Source organism: Lissotriton helveticus, chromosome 1_1, assembly GCF_964261635.1.
Source record: "Lissotriton helveticus chromosome 1_1, aLisHel1.1, whole genome shotgun sequence".
Taxonomy (NCBI): domain Eukaryota; kingdom Metazoa; phylum Chordata; class Amphibia; order Caudata; family Salamandridae; genus Lissotriton; species Lissotriton helveticus.
Window position 1 is genome coordinate 1,098,199,942 of NC_136057.1, and position 24,451 is coordinate 1,098,224,392.

Below are 24,451 nucleotides of genomic sequence, written 5' to 3' on the forward strand. Positions count from 1 at the left end.
TTGTATCTTTTCGAAGCTCTTTTTTGTATGTTTTCTGTTATTAAAACATTTAATACAATATTGTGAACACGGAAGTAATATCTGCAAACATAATACTTTGTCTATTTCTGGCAGAGACATTGCAATAAGGCCTGAGCGAGGAGTGTATGATAAGCTTCGAGACCACAGCTGCGAAGACAGTTTCTGAATCATAAACTTTAATGTGCTCATGCTTAGGGAAAAGAAATACAGCTGTGGATAATAGGGAGGAAAATATATGGTGAAGTTCTCATAATGAAAAAATGCTAGATATAGCTAAAAGTGTGCAGTGTTCTCAGCCAAGCTGAGGAACGCAGATAGGTTTACTCCAAATTTGTGGGACTGAAAGGAATAACCTCCAGTCTTTATATGTTCTCCATTATGTCTGAAACTTTGGCGGGTAGTTTGTCTCATTCTCTTTCATCTAAATGTTTCAGTGCTCTAGGTATTCTGTTGGTTTGCCTTGGGAATACATTAAGCGCATACAATTTGAAACACCCTCCATGGCTTGCTTGATGACTTCCATGGATGTGTCCACGATCATCCTAATATCAGCAGACTAAGCATTTTGTGTGCTGATACTGTCAAGTACATTGACCACTATGCCATTAATCTAAACCTTTGCATTTAGGACTCCTGGCCCAAGTTTTCACCCTATTCATCTGAAAGCCCACTCTGTGGCAGGTGTCTGGGCTTTGAAGTAGGAACCCTCTGGAACCAGTCCTTAATTGAAAAAGTAGGGATGAAGAAGAACCAGAAGTGAAATAAAGAAACAGAAGTGTAGGGTGGAGGTAGAAAGAGGCACGAGGTGGAATCAGGACTAGGCAGCCTTGATATTCAGCAAACTGGTCACTCCACTGTGCAAAATCCGGTACCTAAGAGTAACTTTGGACCCCTAAATTTATTTATTTTACAAATTAAGCACTACCCGGAATCCACTACATCTATTTTGAAAGGTTTCTTTGCCTATGGCATATTGGAAAAAACTGACACGAACCAACCTGTTTCCAAACTTTTTATGAGAGTGGCACCCTCTGAGCTCTTCATTCCTTTACAAGACTGGTGCCCCTCTCACTGACCCCCATACCCTTGTTTTAGGTAAGCGGAAAAGCTTCTAAAATGACTTGATTACTTACCGGTAAACGTCATTAATCTGAGTCATAGTCTTTCTTGTCACATTCACCATTGAGCACTATGTGTTCAGGACACAGCATACACCCATAGAACACAATCCTCATCCAACATGGTTGTAAAACAGAAAGTACCTGTTACCTGACCTATAAGGATGGGGCAAATCTACAAAACATCGTGTAACACCCAAGAAATCAGAAAGACTTAAACGCAAACCAGCAAAACAAGAAAACCCAAAGGAGACCCAGAAACCCATCTAGCAACTGGAAAGGATCTCCATGTTTAAGCAGTTGATCGTCACCCAAGATTCCAAGGCGGGAGGGATGGATACAGGACTCTGATGAGGAAGACTATGACTTGGAGTAATGAAGATTACCGTTAAGTAACCGAGTTACTACCTTCCTCCGCTGTCTTCCTCATCACAGTCACCTCTGAGAGCATACCAAAGCGGTTGTCGATTCAAAAAGAACACAAACACATATCAAGATGCCAAGAAGTACAATGGCAATGTAATGGAAAGCAATTAACCGTAGAAAAAACAGCTGAACCAAATTCTGCATACCTCTCCCCACTCATCCCCAATCTACAATGGAGAGGAAGCTACAAGTGGATTGACCATGGATCCACTGCACAGACATACCCCACGGAGGCACCCTAAAGGAACCGCCGGAAGAAGCAACACCACTGGCTGAAAGCCCCTGGAGCACAGGGGAAAGAGAAACCCCTGAATGAAGACAGTCAAAGGAAACAGCCAACCTAACCCAATGAGAAATAGTCGCAGTCACAAGGCAATGATCCAGCTAGCTGTCCCAAAAGCAACAAACAGAAAATCCACCTGGACAAAAGAGGCAGCTCTCACCAGACAAGCAACATGAGCCCCAGACACACCAAGAGAATGCAGCCAAACTCCACCAGACATAGAGTGGAGAAAACAAAGGAAGGAAGAACAACATCCTGGGCCAAATTGAAAGGAAATGGAGCCCCACAAAGGAAAACCGGGCCAGGACAAATGACCACCTCACCAGGAAAAATCTGTAAGGAAGAGGGGTGACAAACTAAGGCCCCCAACACCGCCAAGCACCTCCCAGAGGTGATTGCCAGCAGGAAACATACCTGAAGAGACAGAAACTCCAGAAAAACTGAATGGAGTGGCCCAAACTAAGCCTTCATCCAAACAGGAAGGACTAAAGGGATATCCCACAGGGGAATGGGAGAGGAAACCACCCGACTCTTTAGGAAGAAGACAAAAGCCAAGGACCCAAGTGGGAGAGAGACCCCTTGCACAGACTTGATGGCCCAATGGCCACGGAGAGGAGATACTGATAGGCACATCAAAAACCCAACCCAAAGGAACCCCAGGACAGAACCACCCACCCAAAAGAGTGTGACAAACCCCCACGAGGAACACCAGCCAGAGAAAGGCACCAGTGCCTCATATAAACCAGAAGGGTACAGACCGTCCAAGAAAGCAGCAGGGAAATGCTACCCTTGAGGAGCAACCCAAAGGACTAGTACCCCAATCAATCTGCAAACCCCCAAGCCAGCTGCCTGAGAGAAATTGGGACAGAGGAAGAAACGTGAGCGGAGAAGGGCACAGCGGAAACTACCATGGAAGAGCAATGGCCAAACCGTGCAGAAGGGGGACCATGAGAGACGACCCCAAAATGGGACGATCGGCAGCACCACCACCCTGTCCCCCCAGAATGTTGCCAATACCCTGCTGCGAAAGGGAAAGGGGGATAGGCAAAGACAAGACCCCAGGGTCACCGGAAACTCAGGGCAACCCCAAACCACCCAGAAAGGGCAAAGGGTGCAAAACCACAGCAGAAGAGCAGCCTCTGGGGAAGCAAAAGACCCAGCCCAGGGCCCCTACACTCCACCAAAAATCCTATGGAAAACCAGAGGTGGCTGGGACAGAGACACCGAGGGAAGAAGTAGGTGACACAGCAGGACCACACGGCCAGTCTCCCTCCCCGGAAGAGAAAAAGACAGCCAGGCCCATCAGGATGGCACTGCCCTACCACTGATCAGGACTGCCAGGAAAGCCAAAAGAGGAGACTGAGCCTCCCCAAACGAGTGAAAGAGGCCCAGGCCACTTGAAAGATAATCCAGAGCTGAACCAACTGGGCCTGGAGAATGGGGGCAAAGAGCAGAAGGGCTCTAATAACTGCAGCCAGCAGCTTCAATCTGAAGAGAACCACCTCATTAGTGGTTGATAAAAATCCCCAAGAAGAAAGAGGCCCAAGGGGAGCTCAACCTCAAGGGCACACATCGGCAGGAAGGTAACCACGCACTAGAGCGTCCAGGAGCACCCCACCATGAGATAATCCAGCTGCAACCACCACTGCAACCTTGGCAAAATGTGGCTGACACTAGCACCAAGTTGTCAAAATCTGGGGACGACGGGAACCAGATTGCTAGCTAGTGGCACAGGAGATATAGCAGACACCTGTGAGCCCAAGGAACCAGAACTGGGAGGCTGACATGGCCCACTGAACCCTCAACCAGTCCTATGCCGAAGCAGGCCACTTTCTCAGCACAGGAGTAGCGGCACAAAGAAAACAAAGGTGCAGTCGCTTTAGCAGTCCCAACAACAGTAAAAAAAATAAACATACCGCAGCGTCAAAGCACACAGCAGTAGCAGCACACCGCAGCTGACCAAGAACCACAGATGGCGTCAGGAAGCCAAGGAAATGGCCACCACAGAACAGACACATGGAACAACCCACTTGATGCAGGCAAGAACCAGCTGCCCCTCAGCGCACAGTGCTGGAGCAATGGTGCAAACCGCATCTGCTGCACTATACTGCTATAGCACAGGAGCGGCATTGGAATAAAAGGCACGAGATCAACACCGCTCCCAAACTTACACTGCTGCTCCCAACCGCTCAGCAGAGGAGCGGCAGCAGGTAAATAAAGGGGGGATGCTACAGCAGTCCAGCCTACATGAAAAATTACATAAAACTAATCTTACCACTGCTCCAAAGCACATAGCTCCAGCAGCTTACGAGCTATGGTTGTTCGTAGCTGGGACACAGAAAAAAACCCACTAAATCTTGTGTGGATTTGCCCCAGCCTTAAGGTCAGGTGACAGGTACTTCCTGTCAAACCGCCATGTTGGATGGGAGTTTTGTTCTATGGGTGAATGCTGTGTCCCGTCATAGTGCTCAATGGTGACTGTGACGAGAAAGACGGAGGAGGAAGGTAATGGCCAGTCCTTCGTTTAGAAAAGAATAAGAGCTTTGTTCAGAAGCTTATGGCTGGCGCTATTAAGTGTCAGTGACGAAATACCAAGGCTGTGTGGGCTTGAATCCATCTCATTCTGTTTCAATCCACTGCCAGCCCTTTATTTCACTTTTGCAGGTTTTTGCTTTCTCCCTTTGTGACAGTTTTCTGTCTTTCTCATTCTCCTTATTTCCCCTTTCTGTATTTTTCCCTCTCTTGCTCTCGGAAATGTCCAAGAAGGAACAATAAGTGTTGGTTCCCAAAAATTAGGGCCGGTAGCCCCCACTGGCACAAATTAAGCACTGAAAATGACTTCGCAGTGCCTTAACAAAGAGGCAGTGGACACAATAATGAACTTGAATGAAGACAAATGGTTGGCAAAGAATAAGTACCATGAATAGTGCATGCCGTGCCCTGTTATTTTGAAGATAATCAGATAAAACTTTAAAGCCATAAATCAGAAAAGATCAAAGTGCAAAATTGCTTATGGCCACGGGATAATCTATAAAACTCATTTCCCTCTCTTTGCTTGATCAAATTCTGATATGCAATGCGATTTGAAACGAAAAAGAGGAATTCAATGTTTAGTCTGTGAAAATAAATGTAAAAACAAACTATTCACTTTCTTTTGCTGCAAGCTTTGAATTTCAATAGCGCTTACATTTAAATAGTCCTGATGTTTAACCTCCCATCACCCTCCGAGAGGTCCTCTGCCGAGGACATATATGCTGTTATTAGAGATAGCCAAAGCCATCCTGACATGTCTTTGGGATGCAAAGATAGGGGCTAGCCAGAGTTTGAGTGAGAATAAGTAAGACAATGAGTGAGACTGAGAAAGAGTGAGAGTAAGACTGATGTGCAAGTGATATGAATGAGTATGAGTGAATATAAGTGAGTATGAGTCACAAGAAAGTGAGTGAAAATAAGTAAGACAAACTTGGAGTGAGTGTAAGTGAGAGTGAGTGTAAGTGAGAAGAAGAGTAGGAGGGAATGAATGAGCATACGTGTGAGCGAGCAAAGGTAAGTGACCATGAGTGAGAGAGAGAATGTGTGCATTATGCTTCAAAGTCTATTGATAGCTATGCATACTGAAAGTCGTTTTTGGCATGTATGGTACCTCTGGAAAATTACTAGAAATGGCATATTGAGGTAATGCTGGGCATATAATAAAATGCTCATCTGCTTTAAAGGTTACAGACATGTGACACGCGTGGCAAAGTGTTGGTGCTTGTATATTGGTGGCAATTTTTGGCGTACTGGGCAGGCCTGGTTCTAGAGGAAGGGCCAGCTGGGCCGGGCCTCCCAAGATAGCCGTGTGGTCCACCCAAAGCCCATCCACGAGCAGAAAACCATCTTCTGTTTTTCTTAATAAAAAAATCACACGGGTCTGCAGGCGCGCAAGCAACACCCAATTGTGCAGCTTTTATCTACATCCAATGCCTTGGGCTGCTTTGAGTGCCTGGGGACAGGGTGAGGGCACAGGGAAATGCTGCTTTTACTGTGCACCTGTAAACAGATGGGGTACCTGAGAAACCCACACTATGTCCACAACCTCCAGTCACACTCACACAGTAAAAGAGAGGAAAAAGGTTTTACGGCAGAAACAGTGTGAAGGATTTTACCACTGCAAGAAAAGTAAGTGAAAATTAGCATAAAATAAGACTATATATCTTAGTAGTGGTTTGTTACATTCTCTTTCTGCTGTGATGTTAGTCCTAATTTATGGCCTGTACCACTGGATCTATGCGGTTGGGGAAAACCAAATTATGCAGCACGGCTGGATTAGGTAAAAAAAAAACGCCAAATTACTCGGCACGTTTTGCGAAAGTATTGCTTCGTAATTTTTACACGTTGACACGGTCTTGGAAAAGGTTGCATGTTGTTCGCATCACTTTAACACCGAAATAGAGCAATAGCCAACTGAAAGGTGACCAGTCAACATTGGTGAAGGGCATGCCACAAAATGTTGCAGTCCTATTTGTAACTTTAGATTCTATTGAGTTAAAAACATTTTATTTTGTAAAAATCTTCAAATATGCATTAGCTGATGTGGCAAATCCATAATTTGCAGACCACGCTGCTGCTGCAGAATTGCATAATTCCAGTGGTCCTGTTAATGGCACTGTATTAAGCAAGACAACACTGAGAATGGAAAAGTTTTCACTCTTTGTAAGAGAAGAGGCTTCTCAATTTTCACTAATACAACAAAGATACAGAATGGGAAAGAGCAATGCAAGTGCTGATTATATAAATAAAAGCAATGCCAATAATTCCATGGCATCACTGCCAACATGTGATGTCCTGCCTTGTCTCAATCTCTAAAGGGGCTCGTAGAAGGAAGAGCCCACCAACATCAAAAAGCCATTTAAATAGATCAGAAGGTACTAAAAGCAAGGTACTGATGCGCGTTTCTTGGGCCCCAAGATTCACAACCACATGAGCACTCTTGTTCCTATGTAAGGTTGATACTGATATTGGATTCTGTTTTTGCGTGAAGTTTTGAATAAAGTTTTATACAAATCTTTGAATGGTAAATTCATTTATTTTTCATTTATTTTTCATGAAATTTTCATTCATTCTCCAATATTTCATCGTGATTCAAATCATCATGATATTATTGTAAATACGCCAGGTTTTCAACATACCCGATGCATTTCGAGCTCATAGCTCTTCCTCAGGGGACTGTTAGTCTGAAAAAATATGTCACATTGTTTTTCATTTGCAAATGAAATCAAACTCAAAACTCAAACATACACTTCGTTTTCTCATTTTTACCTTTTTACCTGGTCACGTTCCCCTTGTGCCCTGTAAGTGATGTGTAACCTTATAGCCCTTCATAGAATTACCATGTGTTTGCACTTATTACTCAAGAAGATTACTACCATCTAAGCTGTGTACGGTGATGTTATTGTATACGAGTGTGGGCAGAGTGTTTGCCTTTAAAGGGGAACGTAACGTAAACCTAGTATTGGTTTTCATAAGATGATAACCGTGTGGTAATACGAGTGTTATGCCTCTGCTCACGTCAAATTAGATCATGCCAAAAACATTGTTACAATAACATCACCGTACACAGCTTAGATGGTAGTAATCACATCACATGATGTACACACTCAGTCATAGCAGGAGCGCAGCGCAACGACGTAGCTAGCACACCACGTGACCGGCATACCAGCGGGTCACAGAGACGCTGACGGACAGAGCGTCGCACGCCGTAGCGAGTAGAAAGAAGCATGAGGAATGTACGCCGAATCGGTAAGGGAAACATCGTAGATAGTACTGCATACATGCTTATTTATCCTATCACAATTGGGCAGTACAACATAAAGGCACCTTTGTTTGTTTTACAGTTACATGAACAAACCCGAAAGTGTTCAGGTCAGTGAACCGATCAATCACTCAATCTTCTTGAGTAATAAGTGCAAACACATGGTAATTCTATGAAGGGCTATAAGGTTACACATCACTTACAGGGCACAAGGGGAACGTGACTAGGTAAAAAGGTAAAAATGAGAAAACGAAGTGTATGTTTGAGTTTTGAGTTTGATTTCATTTGCAAATGAAAAACAATGTGACATATTTTTTCAGACTAACAGTCCCCTGAGGAAGAGCTATGAGCTCGAAATGCATCGGGTATGTTGAAAACCTGGCGTATTTACAATAATATCATGATGATTTGAATCACGATGAAATATTGGAGAATGAATGAAAATTTCATGAAAAATAAATGAAAAATAAATGAATTTACCATTCAAAGATTTGTATAAAACTTTATTCAAAACTTCACGCAAAAACAGAATCCAAAATCAGTATCAACCTTACATAGGAACAAGAGTGCTCATGTGGTTGTGAATCTTGGGGCCCAAGAAACGTGCATCAGTATCAGTACAATTTACCCCTGGGGCTCAGTAGGGGATCCACATGCAGCACCACCTACACGATTGAAATATCATACAAATTGATTACAACAAAGGACACATTGAGTGCGGAGTCACGTCCATTTGGCTGGTCATACTAAAAGCAAGGTGACATGTTGCTGCACAGGCACAGTGGAAGGCCCTTCACAAAGGTTTACTGGTGACGTTTCAGGTGGTTACACTGTAGTTGCATTTTAAACTGGAACTATTGAGATGAAACTTTTTTCCAGATTATGTTAACATATGTAAAAAGTAACACTGCCCAGCATTATGCTGCACAATTTAGTCAACCCTGCTGCATAATTGCCTTTTCCTATTGATAATTCCAGTGGCCCTGCGTATGGTGCTGCTGTTACTCTTCGGCACATAAGCTGGTAAAACAATATACTGGGCTAATCCTCTTGCTACAGAGATGTTCCCACAATCAGTGGCTTCACAGGTTCAAAGCTTGCTACCCAGAATTCAATTTCTGAAAAAGAGTGACACTGTGTAAGAAATCTACATTTTCTGCATGGACGCCCCAGATTCCTTCATCTTTATCTGGAAACTATTTTGCTGTTTTTCAAATCTATACACTTTACTCCTACTAAGCAAGAGTAAAGTGACTGTCCTCCCCTTTTCAATATAGCTAAATTGGTTTATTTTTCATTGACACATTACACTATTTTATAAGTCTGTACTATACGGTATAGAAAATGCTCCTGTGATCTGGAAGTTGAATGTTATTTGTGAACTGCAGCACCTCTTGTGCGATCCACCGAGTGGGCCTGCAAGCCATGGCTTCAGGCCTACCATTCTAACCTGCCTGTTGCACTGTAAAAACTGCAGAGCAACACTTTTTGACAGATACAGACCTCCCTTTCAAATATGAAGTCACCCCTTGTACCTTGGGCCTTGTAACCCTCAAGGTAGGGTCCATGGTAGTTTGAAAGCGGGACATGCAGACAATTAATGTCACCATGTCGCTCCAGTGCCAAAGCCACAAAAGCTATTCTCACCAGAGAAGAACAGACCAGAGACAGAGAAGTGCCAGGTCGGTTACGGGCACCCATGCACCAACCCAGGCACATGCCCACACCTCATTCCATTACATGCAGAATCAATACCCTATAGGCAGCAGCAGTGAAGGTGAGGCAGACAGAAGAGAGGGTGAGGTGGAGAGTCCAGGATAAGGTGCAGAGAGAGAGAAGGGTGAGCTGAAGAGAGGCGAAGGTGAAGCAGAGACACAGGAGGCAAATAGAGAGGAGGCTGAGGCAGGAGGGATGATAGTGAGAAGAAATGGAGGATGGTGAGGGAGGGAGAAGGAGTATGAGTTGGAAAGATAGGAGGGCCAGTAAGAGTGAGAGGAGGAAGAGAGAGGAGGGTGAGGAAGAGATAGCAGGATGAGGTGAAAATATGGTGAAGTGGGGTGAGAGTAAATTGACACATAGTGAGAGTCTGGCGAAGTCAGAAGAGAGTGAAAGTAAGACAAGGTGAAAAGGGAGGAGGGTCAGATGAAAAATACGGGTGAAGGTTAGAAAGAGAAGGGTACTGCAGGGAAACAGGTGGAGAGAGTAGGATGTGCTAAAGAGAGTGAGGTGGAAGGAAGTAGACGGTGAGATGAGTGGACAGAAAGGTGAAGTGGAGAGAAAGGAGGGTGAAGTTAGTAGAGAGGAGGGAGAGGCAGAGAGAGAGGAGGGAGAGACATAGAGAAAGGAGGGTGACGTTAGGAGTGAGAGGAGGGCCGGAGAGAGAGGCGAGAGAGGCAGAGAGAAAGGAGGGTGAGGTGGAGAGAGCAGAAGACATCAAGCACATACGTTTAAGCCTATAGAAATACACAGTTAAGCTAGCAGCCAGAGCCCAGAAGTAGGTAGGCTATGCAGCTCACATCCATATAAGATCAAACTCTGGACAACCCCACTCACCTTTATGGCTGAAAAATCTGGGGTCCATTATGGTGTCTGCAATTCTTGGCACAAGGGGACTCTGATTTCATATCTGTGGGGGCACTCGCGGCAAAATGTTGAACCTGGCATAGTGTAGCTCCGTGGTACTCATAGTATGGCCCGCAGGCCGCCTGCAGCCCGGCAGGCCTTTCATGGCAGCCCGCTGACCTTTCAGGTAATGTACCCGTGGCTCCCAAGAGAGAAAGAGAGGAGAGAGAGAGAGAGAGAGAGAGGAGAGAGAGAGAGAGAGAGAGAGAGGGAGAGTGAAGAGAGTGGAGAGAGAGAGTAGAGAGAGAGAGTGGAGAGAGGGAGAGAGGTGGAGAGTGGAGAGAGAGAGTGGAGAGAGAGTGGAGAGAGACTAACTGAGATACAGACTTACTGACAGTGAGAGACTGACTGAGAGAGAGACTGACTGAGAGAGAGAATGACTGACCGACTGAGAGAGAGAGAGAGAGAGAGACTGGCTGAGAGAGAGAGAAAGAGGTTGAGAGAGAGAGACTGACTGACTGAGAGAGTGACTGACTGACAGAGAGAGAGAGAGAGAGTGAGAGAGAGACTGACTGACAGAGAGACCGACTCACTGAGAGAGAAACTGGCTGACAGCGACAGACTGACTGACAGAAAGACTGACTGCCTGAGGTACAGACACTGACTGACTGAGGTAGAGAGACTGACAGGGAGAGAGAGACTGAAAGAGAGAGAGAGAGAAAGAGAGACAGATAGAGACAGTGAGAGAGACTGACAGAGGGTGGGACTGACAGAGCGAGAGAGGGAGAGGGAGAGAGAGAGACTGACAGAGAGAGAGAGAGACTGACAGAGAGAGAGAGACTGACTGACTAAGAGAGAGAGAGACACTGACAGAGATCAAGAGACACTGACAGAGAGAGAAAGGGAGAGAGAAAGGGAGAGAGAAAGCCACTGACAGAGAGAGAGAGAGAGAGAGAGATACTGACAGAGAGAGTCACTGACCGACAGTGAGAGAGAGACACTGACTGACAGAGAGAGAGAGAGAGAGAGACACTGACTGACATAGAGGGAGAGAGACGGACTGACAGAAAGAGAGAGACTGACAGAGAGAAACTGACTGACTGACAGAGAGAGCGAGACTGACTGAGAGAGAGAGACTGACTGACTGAGAGAGACTGACTGACAGAGAGATTGACTGACTGAGAGAGAAACTGGCCTGACAGAATGAGTCTGACTGACTGACAGAGAGACTGACTGGGGTAGAGAGACTGACAGACTGAGGTAGAGAGACTGGCAGAGAGAGACAGAGAGAGAGAGAGACTGACAGAGAGAGAGACTGACAGAGACACTGACAGAGAAAGAGAGAGAGAGTTACTGACAGAGAGAGAGAGAGAGACTGACAGAGAGAGAGAGAGAGAGAGACTGACAGAGAGAGAGACACTGACTGACAGAGAGGGGGGGAGACTGATTGACTGACAGAAAGAGAGAGACTGACAGACAGAGAAAATGACTGACCAACTGAGAGAGAGAGAGAGAGAGAGAGAGACTGACTGAGAGAGACTGACTAAGAGAGAAACTGGCTGACAGCAAGAGACTGACTGACAGAAAGACTGACTGACTGAGGTAGATACCCTGACTGACTGAGGAAAAGAGAGACTGAGAGAGAGAGAGACTAATAAAGAGAGAGACTGACAGAGGGTGAGGCTGACAGAGAGAGAGAGAGAGTGGCAGAGAAATGGAGACTGGCAGAGAGAGAGATAGACTGACTGACTCAGAGACTGACTGACTAAAAGAGAGAGAGAGAGACTGGCAGAGATCAAGAGACACTGACAGAGAGAGACACTAACAGAGAGCGAGAAACACTGATACAGAGAGACACTGACTGACAGCGACAGAGAGAGAGAGACACTGACTGACAGAGAGCGAGAGACACTGACTGACATAAAGGGACTGGCTGACAGAAAGAGAGAGACTGACAGAGAGAGAGCAAGACTGACTGACAGAGAGAGCAAGACTGACTGAGAGATAGACTGACTGAGAGAGACTGACTAAGAGACTGACTGAGAGACTGATTGACAAAGAGAAACTGGCTGACAGAGAGAGTCTGGCTGACTGACAGAGAGACTGACTGACTGAGGTAGAGAGACTGACTGACTGAGGTAGAGAGACTGACTGACTGACTGAGGTAGAGAGACTGACTGAGAGAGAGACAGGGAGAGAGAGAGACTGACAGAGAGAGAGACTGGCTGAGAGACTAACTGACTGAAAGACCGACTGACTAAGAGAGAGAGAGACACCGACAGAGATAGACACTGACAGAGGAAGAGAGAGACACTGACAGAGAGAGAGACACTGATTGACACAGAGAGAGAGAGAGAGAGACTGACTGACAGAGAGGGGGAGAGACTGACTGACAGAAAGAGAGACTGACAGAGAGAGAGTCTGACCGACTTAGAGAGAGACCGACTGAGACTGACTAAGAAAGAGACTGACTGAGTGAGACTGACTGAGAGACTGACTGACTAAGAGAGAGAGAGAGACACTGACTGACAGAGAGAGAGAGAGAGAGACACTCATCCTTCTAGACCTCTCCGCTTGCTTCAACACCATCTCCCATCGCACACTTGCAGCCAGACTTCATGACGCCGGGATACAAGGAGCCGCCCATGACTGGATCCGATCCTTCATCTCTGGCAGAACCCAGAGGATCAGACGCCCACCCTTCGTCTCTGAACTCACCGACATCAACTGCTGAGTACACCATGGCTCATCACTAAGCCACACGCTCTTTAACATCTACATGGCCCCCCTCGCCGCCATCGTCAGACAGCATGGGCTCGGCATCGTATCCTACGCAGTCGATACCCAGCTCATTCTATCACTCACGAAGAATCCCAGAGACACCAGACTCTGCTTCCAAGAAGGAATGAAGAACGTGGAAACCTGGATAACCGACAGCTGCCTTAAGCTCAACTCAGAGTAGACCGAGGTCCTCATCCTCTGACCCTGCAACTCCACCTGGGACAACACCTGGTGGCCCCCCGCCCTCGGGAACCCACCCACTCCTACAGACCACGCATGCAACCTCGGCATGATCCTTGACTCTTCCCTCTCCATGAACCGCTAGGTCAACGCCATTGCTTCCACTAGCTTCAACTGCCTGTGCACCCTCCGAAAAGCCTTCAAATGGATCCCCCTGACTGCAGAAAGACCATCACCACACGCACTCATAACCAGCAGACTGGACTACAGCAAAGCCCTATACGCCGGAATCAACGGATCCCTCCTACACAGACTCCAGACCATCCAAAATGCCGCTGCCAGACTCGTCCTCGGAACTCCATGCCAAGAACACATGACCCAACACCTACGAGACCTCCACGTTGAGAAGAGAGTCACCTTAAAACTCCTCACCTACGCCTACAAATCCCTCAAACATCATCGGACCCAAATACCTCAATGAGAGACTATCTTTCCACGTACTCAAGAGGAACCTCCACTCTACCGACCTCGCCCTGGCAGAGGTCCCCCACATCCGCAGAAGTAGAACAGGCGGGAGAGTCTTCTCCCACATCGCAGCCAAGAGCTGGAACGAGCTCCCCATGAACTTTAGACGCTCTCCAACCCTTCTCTCCTTCAGGAAGGACCTCAAGACCTGGCTCTTCAACTGATCCGGAGCTCCCCTCACCCCCCAGGCGCCTTCAGGCCCTGTTGGGTGAGTAGCGCACTAAATAAACCCCTGATTGACACTGACTGACAGAGAGGGAGAGAGACTGACTGACAGAAAGAGAGAGACTGACAGAGAGAGAGACTGACTGACTGAGAGAGAGAGAGACTGACAGAGAGAGTGACAGAGAGAGAGAGAGAGACTGAGAGAGAGACTGACTGACTGACTGAGAGAGAGACTGACTGAGAGAGTGACTGACTGACAAAGAGAGACTGACTGACTGACAAAGAGAGACTGACTGACAGAGAGAGACTGACTGACAGAGAGAGACTGACAGCGAGAGACTGACTGGGAGAGAGACTGACAGAGAGAGAGACTGACAGAGAGAGAGACTGACCGAGAGAGAGACTGACTGACAGAGAGATTGACTGACAGAGAGAGAGAGTGACTGACTGAGACTGACTGACTGACTGGCTGAGACTGACTGACTTAGAAAGACTGACTGACTCAGAGAGACTGACTGACAGACAGAAAGAGACTGACTGACAGACAGAGTGAGAGAGAGAGAGAGACAGAGAGAGAGACAGAGACAGAGAGAATGTGATGGAATTGAGGTCAAAGTGTGTATGAAGCTACGCAATTCCTCTTAAGAGTGCTATTGTCTGCTAATAAAAATGTATTATCAAAATGTCCTCTTTGTAGTTACATCTGTTTTTGAAATAGAGCACTGTCACATTGTCTGTTTTGAAACGGGTTTGATTTTTTTTACTTTAGCCCCCCCTGACCACGCCCTCCCACTGACCCCACCCCTACAAGCGTGGCCCTCGGCCACAAACCACACTATAATTTTGGACCCGAGAGAAAGTTTGTGAGTACCGATGGTGTAGGCAGGCGCGGTGCGTCCATGCCCGCCCGCAGTTCCATCGGCGTCAGTCAGTATGACATCGGACAGCCCACCCCCTTCAGAGACTGAAGGAGATGGGCGGCATGACTGACATGATTGTAAGACGTCACCAGGGGCAGGCAGCACAACACAAGTGCGCATGAGTGGGGTCGGAGGGCGAACTTTTAGCCCATGGCCACTCATGCGCACTTGTGTTTTCACCTCTTCGCGCATGCCCATTAGGAGCCCCTCGGACTCCTAATGGGCATGCGGCGGGCGAAGGGTAGCCTGTGCCCCAAGCCAATCCTGGCGCTGTCCACTCCAGTGCCGTTGGCGGCGCGGACCGGCAGTAAGGTAAGTTTTCAGCACTATATTTAATTCCCTGCTGTCTTCTCTCCCCTCTCCCCCCCCCCCGCGACACCCCTTCCCCTCATGAGCCGAGCCGCGACTTCCGCCCCAACCCCCCCCCCCCCCGCGAGCGGTGACTGGACATGTGCAGGTAAATAATGATTGAAATAATTGATCAAACTTGAGTAGCACATTTTTATTAGAGCATGTACCGAGATCTTGGGCAACACTAGTTTTCAGATGACACGAGTGCACTGCAAAATATACTTCCTGCTGTTTTCTATTACCTCCACTTTTTATACCGTATTGAGTGCGCGCGTTAAATGTTTTGGCAGTGCGGAATTTGTACCCCTTAAACAGAATATCGATATCTTTGAATTGAAGGTGGTGGAAATGGTATGTGCACAGTACAGAGAGAGGCCGTTTTTTGGATACTTAAAAATCGGTGGTTAGCAGGCAGCTCAGTTGGTCGGTGCTCTTCCGGCGATTTCCCGATGGGCTGAAAGTGTGCAGTATTTACGCCCACCACTTTCAAATGTCACCAGCCACCCCTGGGTGTAGGTAATTATTAACAGACGGGGGGTGCTGGGGGGCTACTGCACATTTTTGGCACCCCTTCACTCTAATGTGGGCGCTAGTGTGACGCCTCGCCATTCTCAAGGACTGTCAGCCTCCACTGCCTCAGGGACTGCCGAAAGGCCTCCTGTGTTCATTGTCAAGAGCGAGGCACACCAGGATTAAAATCAAATAATGCCCGTAATCCCACAGCAGCCTCTCTCCACAGGCAGCAATGGCAGTCCCGTGCAGGGGGTTTAAAGGGGGTAATAAAGGTCACAATTAATTAGCATGCGAACAGCCGACACTAATTAGGTAAAAGATACTAAATAGACAAAACAATTAGTGGACTGCCTTTCAGTGCATAGAAATAAAAACATCGCCACGCGCTGGAGGATTGCAGCGCTCCCCTCACCGGTACCTTAGCGGTGAATATTTACCAGTGAGGGAGTTCCAGAGGGGGTCCTTGAGGCATGCCGGGGGCAGGCCTGGCATTGCGTCACCACGTTAGCCTCTTGCTACAGGAAAACAGTTTGGCAGTCAGTGAGAGGTGAAAAGATAATGGAATATTTAACAGCAACATACTTTAACGCTTCTAGTGTAGCTTAAATTAAAGCAACTAGGCTTGTATATAATGTTTTTCAGTTTTTGGACTAAACGTTGTTTGGGCGCTGAATGCTCGCATTAAAGTTAATATAAAGATGACGCTTTTATTTCCAGGAAGAATCAAAGTTAAGGCAAAGTCATACATGGATTTACTAAATATAGACAATAAATGTGTATGCAATTGCAAACTGTCTGAAAAAGTGAGCACCTGGGTGAAAATTATCTCGCAAATGTGGGCCGATTTCAGAAATTGTGTGAGTAAATGTAAGGGCAATAGTAGATGTATTTGTTGTGCTTTCGACTCCTGACATCCAGGACTTTTTCTGCGAGTAGCACGCTTCCCAGAACCCAAGATTAGTAGATTAGTACATTTTTTTTGTTTTGTGTTTTATTTTTATGCATTATTTGTGTGAGGATTGTGCTCTTGCTTTCTTATGTGTTTAGTAGAGCTTTGGTAGGGATGGAATTAAAGGAGTGGATTTGAAACGGGTATGAATTGGTGTCATCTAAAGCGCCTTGACACTTACAGAACCAAGAATGGCTTTCTGAAACTTGGAAAGTGCAACAAATAACTGCAAAAAGATCACGATTAAATGTTTTCTAAAACTGAAGCCTGCAAATTATTTTCAAAAGAGTTTCAACCTATCCTGAAAGATAAGAAACAAATCGAAAAATCTAAATATTTCAAAGCAAAAGTTCCAAATTGCGCAGACAACTGTTCAGACTTTACCTATACGAAAGAAAATCACAGAGTAAAATATCATCATGTGATCAACATTCAAATTCATAACTGGTGGAAATGTAGCTGTTGCACAGACATTATGCAAAAGTATATACTGATTCCAGGACACCCTCATGAGCCCAGATAACACCAACATAGCCAAGTTGCTCTCAGCACCTAGTTACACATGGGACTAGCAAGCAGGAATCAACGATAAAACTTGGAAAGCCGGTCTCCCTGCTCATACCAATAAACACATAGACATGGGCTACGCAGCACCCGACTATGCACTGATCAGTACCAAACAAAGAATAGAGTACTGATCATCAGCAGCTCTGAATTCAATTAATGTAAAAGCACAATTCAACTCAGGCAACAACAAAACGAATATCCCAGGCCCATACTTAGATACATTGAAATATCAGAGATGCTAGTCCTTTTGGCTACTGTTCTTCCACAGTAAAACGACACTGCTCTACATTGTATTTATAGTAAAATACAAATTAACACCACCCCGACATAAAAGATCTCCAGGATTTCAAACGGAAAAACATGAAACAAAAGTCAGGCCTCCCAGAACAATAAAAAGCCTTTGTATTTGTCATGTTACTCCCCAATTGACAACAATGCCCTGGAATTCCCTGAAACACAGGCACACACCATACACCCTGTAAAATGTGAAACAATCTTAGTCTCTGAGAACTGTAGGGCACCTATAACCCTATTAAGAATGGAGATTGGAATCAGCAATACTGTACGCGCCACATTTACAAAGCGCTATCTTTCAAAAATGGGAAATGAATAACATGGGGGAAAAAAAACAAGAATGGGGTAATAAGCAGACAGATTTGCGGCAGAGTGCAGCTCCTTCCCCAATCGGTGGAAAGAAGAAAATACAACTTATGCTGGTCTTTTATGTATGGTGAATGGCACCAGTGTAGCTGGACTACATGTAGCTGAGCTGAACTTGAGCACATCAGATTGTTTGTGTTACCTGGCATTTTTATGTCACGCTCTTGTTATTTGTGTGGCCTCCTAGATCAGGAAACAACCTATAGATCGCGGTCATTAAACCATGATGCATTTACAATGCTGTTGTTATAACGACCGCGTTGTTACAACGCGATGTCATTACTACGCAAGTCATTACATCGACTTGCAGCAGATGGCGCTCTAACATAAGGAATAGTATCATTTACTATTTCAACACCTTCCTTACTGCTTCATAGGCTGGAGTTGGAATAGTAAATGATACATTCCTAATGTTACGGTGCCATCTACTGAAAGTCGGTGTAATGACTTGCATAGTAATAGCATCGCTTTGTAACAACGCAGTCGTTGTAACAACAGCGTTGTTAAATACCGTGTAGTCAAAGCACACGTTGTAGCGTGCTATATTCCCAAGAACTCTACTATGTCTATATTGATTGTACAGGGGAGCACACATGAATAGTTGTAAGGTGTCTGAGTATGAACGTTGAAGACATAGTCAGTCATGAGAAAGTTTCTTTCTGGATCTCCAATTGTGTGCATTAACACTGCACTTTTTCATGCATAGATTTGGAAGAGGGTGAAGAAAGGGTGGTGCATTCACAGGCAACATCATATGTTGTACTAACATGGGTTGCTACAATATATTAGCGAGAGGCTTTCAATCCTGAACGACAGTTAGGTTTAAGCCGTTTGCAAAAACACCTGTGGGCTAACGTGCACATGTGTAGGTTGGTGGGTATGTTTTCTTAGCTACCTATGACTCGAGTAGTAAAAAACAAAGTCAAGTACACTTCAAAGCTGTGTTGTTTACTGACAGGTTTTTCCTTGCAGTTAAACAATGTAAATTAGGTGGGAGGACATGCAGCCAAATCCCCGATGCCCCCTACTCTGTCAGGCTATTGGTGAAGACTGAACGCAGTGGAGATGGAGAAGTCTCCGCCATCGTCAAATTATGGTCCATCTGAATTTAAATCAGGCAAGCCATTATGTTGGCAGGAAGGAAACTCTGTTGCCTTTGCAACAGAGTTCCCTCTACCCCAGTATATAAATTGGGCCCTTAGTGACTTGTCAGAGATTCAGTCTGGTGCATTAGCATACCATTTGACAATAGGGTTGAGTGTCTGACATTTATTCTGACTGTTGTGTGGTGTGCAAAGTTTTTACTGATGGTACACAGGGGTTCTGTGCTGAAATGAGGTGTTCAACAGTCAGATTAAATTGGCCTACACATTAAGTCAGCACTGATAGTAATACACAGTAAAGATGTCAAATGCCACAGGCACTAAAGCAGTTTTGGGAACAAAGCGTTTTATACACCTGTGGCATTTGTTAGCATGCCATGGCATAGTTTATTATGCAGCATGGACATCTGCATAGATCTTGAACATGCTGAAGAAGTAGCAGCACAGTGGCTCATATATGCTGGCATTTCTTATTAACATGAGAGCAGTCAAAGAAATCAACATATAAAAAATCTCACTAGTGCTACTGTTTGGAGTATCAGTAAAGCAAGGTGTACACCTAGTCTACCCTAATATTTCTATGAACTTATCAACTTATTGCAAATGCTGCAAACAACTTCTGAAGAAGAAAACACTGGCCACAAATTATTTGGCTATGGGCACAGTTGCATACCTATCAAACAAGAGCTTTATAAATACTGTGTAGCAGCCATTCATTTACCAAAGCAAAACATATATATCTTGTTAACAGAAATCTAAAGCAATGAAAATCTCAAATTGTTATGGAAATTGAATACTTGGCTTTAATTACCATATGATATAGGTCAACCCATACACAAGTAAAGCCAGAACACTATACCATTTGGTCTAATGGAGCAGTTACAAACAGAATGAACAACAATTAAAACAGGTGGAGGTACAAAAGGATAAATACATTAACATCATTCAGGTATAAATATAGATACATTATGCAACCTATGCACCGGGTTCACTGTAATCAGAGTCAGGAACCCTGAAAAGTAGTAAGAAGGGATTTTTTAAAGTTTTATTGGAATAAGAGTCAGTGCACCTTGTACTTGAACATGCCATTTGATGGACTGGTCAAGATCTCAGGGACAATACAATTACATATCATGGAGACACTCCCTGAGAAGGATTGTAAGGGGTTGCATTTTCAAGACAAGCCATTTTAGGATAACAATATCAAACCTATGTAGCGAACAAGACTTCCTGTAATAATAAGTCTTTGTTAGAAATCAGGTTCCCCGATTGGCAGACGTAGGCACCTTTGTCCAAATAGGGACCCTTGCTTCTAGTCAGGGTAAGGGGGATACAAACATTAGATAACCCCAGCTAAAAGGCTTATCCCAAAGGCAATGTGTAAAGTATTTGTACTCAAAACACGCAATAACAGTGAAAACAGCACCAATGGACAGCCCACACACCACAAAGAACCTTTAGCTAAATCAAATAAGACCAAAACAACAAAAATCCAACATACAGGTAGCAAAATACAACTTTAGAACAAGTATACAAAATCAAAACTTGTAGCAAACAAATAGCTCCACCTGGGGCTATTACGATGTTGTGACAAGCAATAATCCAAAGTACGGCACCGACCGTCAGGTGCGAGGTGTCAGGCACAGTGTCACATGGACCCCCAAACAACAGTACCTTGGAAAAAAGTCTTTGGACGATGCACAGCGTTATGGAGATGAGGCATTGGTGCCAAGGTTGAGGCTGGCTGCCAAGAGGGAGGCAAGGCCGAAAGCGTTTGTGCAGAGGTGACGTGTCGAGTTTAGGACAGGGGAAGTTGGTTGTGTTGGCGGTGAGACGTCAGTTCCAGTGAGACGATGCGAAGTCGAAGACTTGTGGAGTCAGGTCATCGGCTCCGCGACAACAGGATGCAGGGGCTGGTGGAGATGGCTTCCGGAAGGCCGATAACTCCAGGCGTTGACAAGCATCAAAGTGCGTCGGAGCCGCGGTGCAGGCATCGTGCACTTCACGAGCAGTGCGCCTGGCCTCGTTGCCGGTCATGGCGTCGTCGATGACCGCGCCGGATATTGTTTTTTTCTTGCTGCATTTAGGTTTCTTCCAGCTCCCAAAAGAAGGAACAACCTCCAGAGGTCTAAAACTGGAACAGGCACCTCCTGACAGGTCAAAACTATCAGCAGTGGAGTACAGGGGAGCTGGTTGTGAAGTCTTTGTGTGCATGAGACTTCAAAACAAGAGGCCAGCACACACAAGCCCTTGGAGATTCTTCTTCAAGCAGAAAGTTCCAGTCTTTGTCCTCTACCTTGGCAGAAGGAGTAACTGCAGGCCAACCCAGCAAAGCACACAGCAAATGGGCAGAACTCCTTCTTACAGCTCTCCAGCTATTCTCCTTGGCAAAAGGTTACTCTTGAGTCTAGAAGTGATCCAACTCTATGGATTTTAAGGTCCATTACTTATACCCCATTTCGTCTTTGTTCTTTTTGTGGCCACAGTCGCTGAGCTCAATCCAAACCAGTTCTGTCCTCTCTAGTGCAGCATTACTACAGGAGGTGGAGCCAGCATTGTGCAGAGGAGACACTGTATATTCAGGTGTAAGTGAAGCTCCTCCCACCACTCTTAATGCAGCCAGAATCTATCCAGCTCAGCTCTGAGTTACCCAGGAAAGGCTGGACACATTCCCCCATTGGCTGTCTACAGTGAATGCACATCCCCACCCCCTGTGAAACCCAAAAACTAGACAGTCAATACACAAACAGGCAGAGGCACACAGAATGGTTAAACAAGAAAATGCCTACTTTCCAAAAGTGGTATATTCAGACACACAATTTAAAAACAATCTCCCTAAAAAGATGTGTCATTAAATTCTAAGTTCAAAGAGCCTAAACGTCATTTCTATATTTTCTCCCAATGGAAACGTATACTTGTAAAATGTTACAAAGTAACTCCCACGTTAGCCTACGGGACAGATAGCCTTTCAATAGTGAAAAACAAGGTGCACAGTAATTCACTATTACATCATGTCCCACACACCAGTACATGCTCTACCTTTCACATGCACTGCATCCTGTTGATGGGGGGACCTTGGGCCTACCTGAGGAGTGCCTTACATGTAAGAAAAGGGAATGTTAGTGGGTGCACTTGCCAGGTCGACATAGCATTTCAAAACTGCATGCAGACACTGGTCTGAGTTACATTTGCAGGGCTACTTAGGTGGGTGGCACAATCAGTGCTGCAAGCCTACTAGTATCATTTTATTTTAATGCCCTGGCACACTCAGTGCACTTTACTAGGGACTTACCAGTAAATGTAAATGTATGTGTCTTGTAAAGCGCACTGCTGCCCTGAGGCGTCCTGGCGCTGTAGACCGCTGGGGAACCCGTCCTGGCTATCCCTGTGAGATGGTCCCTACTGGGTATCTCCAAGGTGAAACCAGGCATCCCCGGCGAATGTGGGGGGCCGTTGTAGAGATGAGGCAAGCTAATGCCCAGAGTTGCCGAGTGTGATCCCTGGTTAGAGTAGGCACCGAGGCAAGAATTATTGAGTCCGCTGACCCTGGTCCACGACCCTGCCGCGTCGGGGATTGAACCCTGGTCCTGGGTCGTTCTCTGCTTCCGGGTCTGCCGCCTCTAACCAGTGAGCCACACCACTCCACTAAATCAAATATTCCAATCATTGATAACCAAATGCAGTAACAATTTACACAGGGAGCAATTGCACTTTGACACTGATCAGCAGTGGCAAAGTGCACAAAGCATCTAAGCCAGCAACAACGTAATCCAAAACAGCATCAAAAATACAGGAGATAGAGGCAAAATGTCTGGGGAAACCATGCCAAGGATGCCAAGTCTAACAGTCATGTACTAGGTTGATACGGTCTTCAGAATTTAGAACTGTGTGCTTTATTACATGTCAATTTGAATAAACTCATGGCTTCTATCTGTAGCCACTAACGGGCACTTGCATCAACGATAATTGCATTCGCAAACGATGCGAATCGTAATTTTCGGCCGTTTGCGAATGCAATTATCAAAAGTGGAATGCATCATGTATTTTGCAATTTTAGGAATGGCAATCATGTTGCTATTTCTAAAATTGCGATTGCATTTAATAAATCGCAATTTCTGATTTCTGAAATGCAATGCATGATAATTTTTAAAATGTGAATTAGTAATTTGGAAGGGGTAAATTAGCATGAGGTTGAACCTCGTGCTAATTTACCGAAAACCTTCAAAAATGCTCAAAAATGCATTTTTGAAAGTTGCATGTTACACACACACATGTCCTTGGGACATGTGTGTGTGTGTAAATTGCACTTAGGTTTAATTTCAGGGGTGCAGGGAGGGGTTCTTTGGACCCCCCCTGCACCCTGGAAATTGCATTTTCAATTTGCGATTCGCAAATTGAAAATCGCAAATTGTAAATGCCTTTCCATTGATTCCTATGGGCCTCTTGGCCCATAGGAATCAATGGGAAGGGTTTTCCTTAATTGCGATTCGCAAATTGTGAATCGTAATTAAGGAAAATTACCGAATCGCTAAAAAAAAAGCGACTTATTAATGCATTGCCGTTTGCGAATCCTTAATTGCGATTCCTTAATTTTCGCAATTAAGGATTCGCAAACGGCAACATTGATGCATGTGGCCGAATAGATCAAAAGAAGGTGTACCACATGCAAATTAGAATCTTCAGCTAGAATGATGGTAGAAATACCAGACCCTTGGTCTCTCTGCTCTTATCAAAGCCAGAAATTCTCCATGAAAGGTAACCTTATTGTAGAACCAACAGACCAGTTAATTTCAATTTCAATATGGACATCATGTATGTATGAGATATTTGTACAGCTCGAATCTAACCAAAGGTAACAGAGCACTGTACAGTGTCAAAGGCAAGGATACAATCAACAAGTGATTTGAGAGCTGGTTTGTGGACTGATACAATACTCAATGGCAGAAATTGTGGTAAAGAAAGAATTGCAGACTAATATAAGGTAGTGGTATAAAAGCATAATATCAGCAAAGAACCTGGCTCTTTCATCGTGAACACAGACCGCCTACTCTCAAATGGCCATTCAATTAGCAGCCTTCTGATGTGATGTGCTTGAATGCTACAACAACTGTGTAAAACACGACTTTGACTTTCTCATATAAGAAATTATTTATTTAACATTCCTCTGGAACATTGAAATCTAAGTGATTTAAGATACTTTTCCTCTAGAAACTGCACAATAACATGTTAAAAATAAAATAGTAAAAGCAAAATATTTTCTAACATGAACAAAACATTATAAATATTGTTGATATTAGCAACAGGTCCATGAATACATTCTTAAAAGTTCTTATTCGGCAAACAAAGCAAATATCCAATGTGAGTTTGTTTAAACCATTAAGGAAGAGTATATGACATAATGCCAATGGTCATTGAAACTGTTGTTCATTCATCACACATCATTTTAGCATATAAAATAACAAATTAAACTAAGTAAGTAGGGAATCTTGCCAGAAATAGGTATAGAAGGGAAAGAGAGGAGATGATGAATGGA

The 24,451-nt window shown here is 45.0% G+C and overlaps 1 protein-coding gene and 1 long non-coding RNA gene across 2 annotated transcripts in view; one reads left to right on the plus strand and one right to left on the minus strand.

The window, feature by feature from the left end:
- The window catches only part of TRHDE (thyrotropin releasing hormone degrading enzyme), a 2,026,389-nt gene that overhangs the window by 1,696,435 nt on the left and 305,503 nt on the right, over positions 1-24,451 (minus strand). The gene's annotated exons all lie outside the window — the stretch shown is intronic.
- Positions 7,503-8,074, plus strand: LOC144772224 (uncharacterized). The gene is made up of 3 exons (XR_013599692.1): positions 7,503-7,629; positions 7,725-7,752; positions 7,963-8,074. It is a non-coding gene; the product is annotated as an uncharacterized LOC144772224 (long non-coding RNA).